We start from the raw sequence: 9,614 nt of genomic DNA, 5'->3' as shown, positions 1-9,614 counted from the left end.
TCATTTTCATTTTATGCCTTTTATTTACGCACCAGTTGTTTTGCAAGTAATTTTAATTCTCCCTTTTATGAGAATGAGGCTCTGTGTCTGTGTACTTCTATATAAAATAAAGGAAATGATTGTTTTTAATGCAGAATTGAAAGAAATATAATGGATTTCAGCTACAACAATTTCTCCCCATTTAGAGGAGATGAACACCTAGTTAGATGAAGAACGTCATTCCTAGTATAATTTGAATACATCCTGTTTCCATGACAACTTGTACTTACCAGCTTGCCTGGCAAAAGAAGTGTTTGGATCCTTTCTTTGATAAAAGATTTGATCAAACACTGGAGTTCCATTTTTTTTTTTTAATTCCAATAATTTCATTCCAGTTTGGGGCTGTTTTTCTTTTGAACATGGGCTGCTTTTGAGTGAAAGAAACCTAAAAGGCATTTTGAAGTAACATCACCTTCAAAATAAAAGGAGGGGATTCACAGGCCAAATGCTAATAAGCATGGGAAATGAAGATATTTTGCAAATCATAATTATTTTCTCATATCTTTCAGTTAAATTAAATCAACAGAGATGATGTAACAACTTATTAAGATGCTATTTGATTTGATAGAAAATGATTCAGTTATTCATTTCCATCTGGACATTATAATCATTAGGCTTGTTTCCTCACTGCTAATGTATGTCTTGCCTTTATGGGTGATTTGTGCCCTCTTACTACTAAATTTTTATTCTTGCAAGGAGTATGGTCTTATTAATGGTTTCCTTCAGAAGAAAGATAGGAAATTATTTGCATCATTAACTCTGCTTTTGCAAAATATGAAAAAAAATGCTACTGTATTTTGTTGACAAGATTATGTTTCATGCAGTATAAAAGATGACTCTTGGGCATTTTAGGAATGATAGAGAATTGCTCAAAGTTAAAATAATCCAGAGTTTAGTTCTCAGGGTTCTGGATGTTTTTGAAAGGAGAAAAATTATTCTTAGTTATCTCCAAGATCATTGTCAATGATAGTGAACATTTTTGACACAAGACATACCTGCAAGGTGATCTGTGGGGACCATGTTGACTGTGACTCCACTAAGGACCAAATTTTGTAACAGGCTTTGTGTAAATAATATGTGCATATCCTTCACTTCCCAGGAAAAGACACCATCTTATAAAAACTGAAGAAATTTTTAAAGAAATACCACAATATACAAATTAGCATTAGGTACATAATATGCACCAAATGAAGATCAATAAGAAAGAAGTAAAAAAAATTGACAATATCTTTCTGTTTTGGGAGCGTGGAATTCCTGCTCATGGTAAGAGATTAAGTAACTGCAAGATGTCATTAGCCTAAAATGTTGTTCAAAAGCATCTTCATGATTCCTAATGTAGCACTTTACATGGTAGTTATTGTTCTAAAAAATTGATGCAATTACACGTTTTTTTAAAGGAAAACAAATAATGTAGTTTCATTTCAGAAATTGCTTTATTTTCCTTTTCTAATCACCCATTAGTTGATAATAGCTTTTCAAATTTTAGACTGCTCAGCTCTTAAGTAATAAATGACATAAAATATTTCATGAATTTTTTAATCATACAGGGATTCATCATCCCACTATTTATTAAGGATCTGCTACTTTAGCCACCTGTTTTGTGAAGACCACAGAGGTGGACTTTCTACCCTCAAGGAACTTAGGTTAATATGGAAAGTGAGGCTATCAGTGATCATTTGTGGGGGGAGGTTGTTGCTTTTAAAAATATATATATATATTTATTTATGTTATGTATTTGGCTGCACCAGGTCTTAGCTGTGCTACACGGGATCTTTTTAGTTCCAGCATGCCAGATCTTTGGTTGTGGCATTCAAACTCTTAGTTGAGGCATGTGGGATCTACTTTCCTGACCAGGGCTTGAACCTGGGCCCCCTGCAATGAGAGTGTGGAGTCTTAGCCACTGGACTACCAAGGAAGTTGCCAGGTGGTCATTTTATAAAATGGCTCATCATCTTCTAATAGTTTGCTGAGGAATTGATGTTTTCTATATCAGAATTTCTTAAGCCATGAAACAATGCAGTTACTTAAGTTTAAACATAAAGCTTTGGAAAGCACAGCACCCTTCCTCAGAATACTGGCTTGCAAAATGTTCCACTATGATACCTGAGTCCTAACTGAAAGCTCAAAAGCAAATCTTACCCGTAAAGCAGTTAGCTTCTTAGCTGTGAAGAAGTGACCAGCAATAACCTCCCACTCTACCCACAACTGTCAGCTGGCCACGGGGAGTGAAAGCCTCCGTGATGGACATGGAGAGCCATGTGCCACAGTGCGTGCTCCTTGGACGTGCTCTTGGCACAACCAACCTCACAGATTTGCCCAGGATGAGGAGGGATTTTTCAGGACTTCCAGTGTTACAGTCCTGAGAGTCTCAGGCAGACCAGGACAGTCACTTGCTCTCTACACTCTTCTCTAAATCTCTAAAGTGCAAAGGAGAATACCCATGTTCACACAGCACAGAGGACGGGGGCTGTCCCCGCCAGGAATAAGGAGATAGCATCCAGCTCTTGTGGAGCATTTTATGGCTCATGCAGAGCCTCACCTCCAGACAGCACTGTGAAACAGGTCCTGGTGGGGAGTCATTTTTTACACGAACAAAAAGAAGAAGCAAAGAGCTTGCTTTGTCCCAAATCACACAGCAGTAAAGGGTGCGCTCAGACACACACTTCTGTATCTTCCTCAGCTCACATCGCCTCTCTACTGTCCACCTTTTTCTCTCCTTTAAAAACTTCCAAAAATAAGCAGAAACCAACACTGCACTGTAAAGGAATTCTCCTCCAATTAAAAATCAATTAAAAATACTCTTCAAAGACCAAGTGGAGGCCTACTGAACTTCCTCTTCAGGTCCAGTTTCTGATCTGAGCCATCCTCACCTCTCTGGTGGATTGATTGGCCTGGCGGAGCATTAATAACTACTCTTTTATAAGGAGCCAGTGATTTGCAGAGTATATTTATTGTAGGGAGGGGAGGGCACATAAAGAAGACAAACCTTGGTAACAATTTAAATGCCCAACAGTAGGAGTTGCTTGTTTGAATCATGGTTCTTCCAATCAGTGGACTACTGTGGGGTCCCAACAAAAGTCCTCAAGTCTGAATTCTCAGAGTGGTCCCAGAACTGGTGTTTCTGAAGTGGGTGGGGCTTTCTTCCTAACCAAGGTAAAAAACATGGTTACTTCCCAGTTTCATTGCTGTCAGGGCAAGAGGGTTCCTGAGGAAAGGAGTTTGGGCACCTGCTCAGATGTGCCCCTGCAACTCTGGATCTCCTGCCCCTTTCTGGAGTGTGTGTGGTGGCTGATCTCCTGCAGTGAAACTTGCTCTGGCCCTTGAAAGAGGGTTAGACAGTTTGGAAGGACAGGGAAGAGGAAAGATCTCAGGCAAAAGTGCCGAGATGTGAGTGCACACAGTGTGTTCACTGGGTGGGGAGTAGACAGATCACTGATGTAGCAGCTTGAATCTTCCACATGCCGTACTACGAGGGGTCATAGGCCTGCCCACGGGAGCGCATGCCCTGGCAGAAGGGAGAACACTCCAAGGGGAAGAGCGTGTGTCCAACTATGTATATTTCCAAACACTTCATATATAGTCCTCGTTTCCACATATATGTAAATATAGGCATATATACTACATAACCATATATATTTGGAAATATAGTTGCAGATGCATTTGGAAAGGTGGGTTGGGTGGAAAGGATTTCAAATGCTACACTGAAGATCTCTGACCTCAGCTTGTTAGAGACAGCCATTTAGCCATTTGCTCGGGCTTTTGAGGAAAGAAGTAAAAGGAAAAAGGTGCTATTTTGGAAGACTAACATGCCATCCACACAAAGGATGCACTGACGACAGAGAACGTCTAGAAACTGGGAGATGAATTCATAGACTGTTGTTTTCAGTCAGTAGCTGCTGTGTACCCAGTTCATGTACTTAACAGATGTTGATGACGTATTGTCCACGTGGCCAACACTGGGCTGGGCAGTAGGGCACAGCAGTGAAGAAGAGGGGCCTGGCCATCTGGGACCGGATATTATGGTGTGGGAAGCAGTAGATCAGTGTGGCTGTGACACGTGCTGGCAGGAAATGATCAGGGAGGAGGACTTGCTCTAGTGTGGGAGGCTGGGGAAGAGCTTTGTCCAGAGACCTGAGAGGGAGAATGGGCAGAGGGGCTGAAGTGGAGGTGCAGGAGAGAAACCAGCGGGTACCGATGTCTCCAGGCTGCAGAGAAGCTCTGGGGAGTGGGAGAGCACAAGCGTGGACAGGCAGGAAGGCTCCTGAAGCTGCTGAGCCCTGGTGGCCACCAGACTCTGAGCTTTCCCGTGAGAGCCAGCAGTGGAGCATTTAGGCATGGTCAGATGGATGTTTCAGGATGGTTGCTCAGGGTGCTTCCCGTCGCGGGTTGGAGAACCCTGGAAGCAGGGAGGCTAGTGTGCTCGGCTTGCCCAGGGCAGGTGCTGCTGCTGCTGCTGCTGCTGCTAAGTTACTTCAATTGTGTCCGACTCTGTGCGACCCCATAGACGGCAGCCCACCAGGCTCGCCCGTCCCTGGGATTCTCCAGGCAAGAACACTGGAGTGGGTTGCCATTTCCTTCTCCAATGCATGAAAGTGAAAAGTGAAAGTGAAGTCGCTCAGTCGTGTCCGACCCTCAGCGACCCCATGGACTGCAGCCTTCCAGGCTCCTCCATCCATGGGATTTTCCAGGCAAGAGTACTGCAGTGGGGTGCCATTGCCTTCTCCGGGGCAGGTGCTAGCCCTGGGAATAAAGAGAGAAGACCGATACAAGGGTGAGAAGAACAAAACAAGGAGTCTGGGGCTGATGAGTGGATAGGGAGGTGGATGGTAAGACAAGCCAACCTCAGTGCCACAATTCCCAGGCTTGGTGACTGGGAGGACCTCTGTCTCCTCACTGCAGAGGCTTTAATAAGTGCTCTTCCCCTTGGCCCTCTCTCTTCCACTTGCAACCCTGAACCAGACCTTCAGGCATCTTTTCGATTCTAGATGAGTGACAATGCTTTTTCCATGTGCAGCTTGCAAGGTGCCTTAGACGTGTTTTCTCATGTATGCCTCAAAGCAGCAACCAGAGGGAGCTCTGTTGTTACCTCTTTGTGGAATGTGGAGCTCAGCAAGGTGAATAAAACTTCCCTGGGTCACACAGCTTCCACAGGGCAGGATCCTGATTAACAGAGGATTCATTCTCATTAAAGCAGTCTCTCTTCCACCACACGACAGCCTCCCCTGAGAACTCCAGTGTTGCATCCAGAGACGTTTCTGGTCTCTCCCACCCCTCCAGCCTTGCCCTGGGATGGACCAACTGCAGCCCTTGCCTTCACTGGAAGCATTCTTCTGGGTCTGAGCCTCTACGGGTCATTTATCTGCAGAGATTGAGGTCTGCCATCTAGTGGCCACTGCCCTCCTTTTTTTCTTCCATGCTTCTATAAGAAGAGAAGACGGGAGTTTCCACATACAAGACAGGCCTGCATATTTATAGCATCACACCCTGTAAACAGGAAACTTCTCAGTCTTAAGAGAAGGAGCTTAGTAACGTAAACATAGCACATTGCCAATAAGTTTCTGCATCCATTCAGCAAACACTTAAATAGATATATGTGTATATATAGATATAATAATATATCCATTCCATAGGAAAGTGTGCTTCCTGAGACAGGGATTTCTTTTGTCTGTATTGCTCACTAACAAATCTCAAGAGCCTAGAACAGTGGTGTTTGTATGGCAGACATGCAACAAATATTCACTGATAAACTGGAATAAATGAATACTTAACATGTGCTGCATCTTTACTCAATACCGGGCACTTGACCTGTACATTTTCTCATTTAATCCTAATGACAGCTTGAGAGGTAGGGACCATCAGTGTGCCCACTCCTCAGATGTAGAGACCGAGGTGGCGAGGGATAAGAAGCTTTCCAGGTTTGGGGAAAGCTGGCGTTTGATTCAGGTGTTCTTACTTTAGAGGCCCATGCAGAGTGCCCCTTGTGTGTCAGGAACCCTGCCTTCCCTTCTAGCTCCAACATTCTACTGTTCCTGCGACTCCCAGGGAGCTGGATTGAGTGGAAGAGAGAGGACTACTTGTTACTAGGCAACCAGTACCCACCTCACCCATGTTGCCATGGTGATGATGAAAGTTGGGCTGATGGGATTACCAGCTCTTGTTAATTGCATATGAGAGCTCAAGGTCTCTGTCTCTTTCCTGCTTGCTGTCTCCATCTTACTTTCTTATTCTTCTGGGAACTGTGGAGAGATCTCCTTTCCTTCATCTGCAGTGTCCCTGAGGCAGCCATAGTACAATGGAAAGCAACTGGAAATGGAGCCTGGCTGTGCCTCTGAGTAGCTGTGTGACCTTGGGCAGGTTCCTCAGCATCTCTGGGCCGCCACTGCCCTATTTGGGAAATGAAGGTGTTGGAATAGTGGTCCCTGTCTAAGGCTCTTCCTGGCTCTCAAATCCTTTGATGCCTAGGGAACATGTCAGGGGAGCAGACCACGCTGTTACTAGGCAACCAGCAGGCACCCTGCCCAAGTTGCCTTGGTGACTGGATGCTGGAAGGGAGGGGAATAGCTGCTGCAGCTAATTGCTTAATTATTTATGAGTGCCTCAAGTCTTTTTGTTGTTTTCGTTGCTAGGGGCTGTGGGGTCACCTTCTCTTCCTTCCTCCTGCCACCCCAAGCCATCTGAGTGGCGTGCTACGCAGTGGGAGAGCACGTTGGCCTGGACCTTACACTACCCACGTTCTAGTCCTGCCTCTGTCATTTCCTAGAGCTGTGGCCTCGGGTAAGTTCCCTCACCTCTCTGGGCCTCAGTTTCCTCATTTGTAAAATGATGGGTGTATGTAGATACTCTCCAAGTTCCCTTTCTACCCTGAAACTTGGAATTCCTGCGGTCCAGTTGCAAAGTGGGAAGGATCAGGGGAATTTTCCTCACTGATTATCTTCTGAGGATAATTCTGAAGAGAAATGGTTAAGAAATGGTTAACCATTCTCTGAAGAGAAATGGTTAGCAGTCGTTAAGTATCTTACACGTTTCTAACAGGAAGGGAGTGAAAGCAATGCCCATTGTCCTCTCCTTGCTTCTCCCCTTGGTCACATCACCAGACTTCTTTAGTAATCTTAAGGTGATTTAAATTTTATATTTTTTGTAGATCACCTACTTCCAAAATAGATTTGAGGGGTTCACAATATAATATGCACATGTGCAACTGGATCATTAAAAATAGGAATACATTAATATAAAAGTAATGATGCTTTTTCATTGGTTACTATTGAAGTTTGGATCGAACATCAGATGTAATTTTGAGCATCCTGGAAGCCAAAGCAAAAAGAGGAAGGTGCATAATTGATAATAAAGACAAATTGCCAGACTGTTCCTAGTTCTAAATTCTGAAAGTAATTTATCATGTGGTGTATATTATTTTTTAGAAACTGCAGATGAAACTTTTAAAATATCCCTTTCTTGCTGAGAGTATTGTTATAGGACATAAGGAAGAAGCTAAACTTGATAGTTTGACTAGTTCTAATCACCAGTAAGCAAAAACTCTCTTTCAACCAATACCTTACAATTTTATATAAAATTTGAAGATGTATATAAAAGTTTGGAATCTGCCAGTATTTACAAATCATTTACATGTAAATGTATGTAACCATTTTGCACATTAATTTATGTGCAAATTAATGTGTATCAAAATTTTAGATGCGGGCAAAAATTCTACTTCTCCAAACTTATTCTGAAATAAACTGGTGGAGATAAGGAAAGACATTAAGTAGAAAAATGCTTATGGTAGCATTAAATATCAAAGAAAATGCAAACCAAATTTGAGTGTTAGTGAATTAAATTATATTACTTCTTTAGAATAGATTACTTTGCAGTGCTTAAAATGAAGTAGATTTATATGTTTTGATATGAAAGTCTTCAAATATGTTAAGTAAGATCAGGAGATGCCGCAGTGGTATAAAACACATCTATTTCTTTATAAAAGACGTAGGTAGGTGTACAATATATGTATCTAGATATATGCTTTTATATGCATACTTGCATTTTTCCAGAAGGAAACTATAAACAGTGGCTTCCTCTGGGTAACAGTATTGATAGCCTTGGGAGGGAAGGAGGCTTACTATTCACTCTTATTTTTATTATGTGGACCTGTTAGTTTCCTAGTTAGAGAGGCAGTAGATACTGGCAGTCAGGAGCTAGATTCTAGAGTCGGAATACCTATGTTCAAATCCTGGCTCTCTCACTTTTTAGCTGGGTGACCTTGGGGTTAATTTAATTTCTCAATTTCTCGTCTGTTGAATGTGCTAATAATGTACCTTCCTCATTGGATTTTGTGAGGATTAAATGAGTTAATAACTATAAAATGCACAGGATAGCTTAAACAATGCCATATGTGCATTTTCTTGAAAAAAAAAAATAAAGAAGGTAAGCAACAGCAACAAAAAAGTGCATCTAACCTAAAAGGCCCTTGTATGTTAGAGTTGGAAGGACTTTTAAATATGTGGCTGCTTCTAGCATCATACTTTGTATAAAAATTGTGTTGAAAGTGAGGCTAGCAAAGCAACATTGTTTCATGGTTGGCATTTTACCCGAACTTAAATTCCTTTTAGGAAAGGCACCTACCCTAGGATTCAACCAGGTGTTCGCAATGTCTGTGAAGCCCCCGAACCCATCTGGTTTTGCAGCTCCTGTTCTGGTGCATCCAGAGACACTCAGGCTAAGAGCAGGATGTAGGCTAGGCCAGGTAGAGTATCTTTGAGGAGATGGAGCTCTACATCCACAGCTGGTCAAGGCCAGAGAGGGACTGTCCAGAAATTCAGACTCCAGGAGGGCGTCCATGTCCCTGCCAGTTAGGACGTGTGTTCACATGGCCGCATGCCTTTCCTTTTCTTTTGAGAGAGACTGATAGACCCCTGGTAAGCAGCTGTGCTTGCACGACCCGACCCCTCTTTGGGTTCAGGAATCTTCCTCTGTATTCAGCGGTGCAGAAAGCCGAGGGCTATGTTCAAAACGGCCCCGTTTCTTCCTCCATTCCTCGTGGGTGCTTTGGGGCAAGTGTGGAGAACCTGGACTGACTCTGGGCACCCTCGTTTACAGTTGGTCACACTTGGGCACACGGTGACCCCTTCAAATCCACTGGGTTAGGAAATGGGCGACACTGACCTGTGACCACTTTACGGCCGGATTAGTGGTCCAGGTTCTGACTGTCTTTCTCAGCTCCTGCTCACTCCAGCCTCTGTTCATTTGGCCAGCGGTTTCCCTGGCATCTGTCTGTCACATCCAACTGTGCTTCCATCTGCCCTTCCATCCCTTCACCCCTCTTCCAAGCATCTGCCAGCTTTCCCACCATCCTTCAGACTGCTGGTTTGTCTGCCCTCACCTACTCCCCTCTCGCCATATGGGTCTGACTCCATCCGCTGGACCATCCATCCATCCATTCCTTCATCTTTCTGTAGCCCACACATTCGTCTCGCCCGTCCCCCGTCAGGCTGCAGAATCCACTGACCCTCTGTTCCCCCCAACCCGTAGCCTGGAATCGGTGCCCGCCGCCGGCGCGCCCGCGCCCCCTCCGGCCCGCGCGTCCG

At 43.8% G+C, this 9,614-nt stretch overlaps 1 protein-coding gene across 1 annotated transcript in view; it reads left to right on the top strand.

Moving 5' to 3' along the window:
* Window positions 1–6,644: 6,644 nt before the first annotated feature.
* Window positions 6,645–9,614, top strand: part of EIF4E3 (eukaryotic translation initiation factor 4E family member 3) — a 43,544-nt gene continuing 40,574 nt past the window's right edge. Inside the window, exon 1 of the mRNA XM_010861992.1 lies at window positions 6,645–6,813. The gene's annotated coding sequence lies outside the window, so the exon portion shown is untranslated. The remainder of the gene's footprint in view (window positions 6,814–9,614) is intronic.

This window comes from Bison bison, unplaced genomic scaffold (assembly GCF_000754665.1).
Source record: "Bison bison bison isolate TAMUID 2011002044 unplaced genomic scaffold, Bison_UMD1.0 scf7180017864474, whole genome shotgun sequence".
NCBI classification, from domain to species: Eukaryota; Metazoa; Chordata; class Mammalia; order Artiodactyla; family Bovidae; genus Bison; species Bison bison.
The sequence above is the reverse complement of the archived record's forward strand: the minus strand, read 5'-3'. Positions and strand labels throughout refer to the sequence as shown.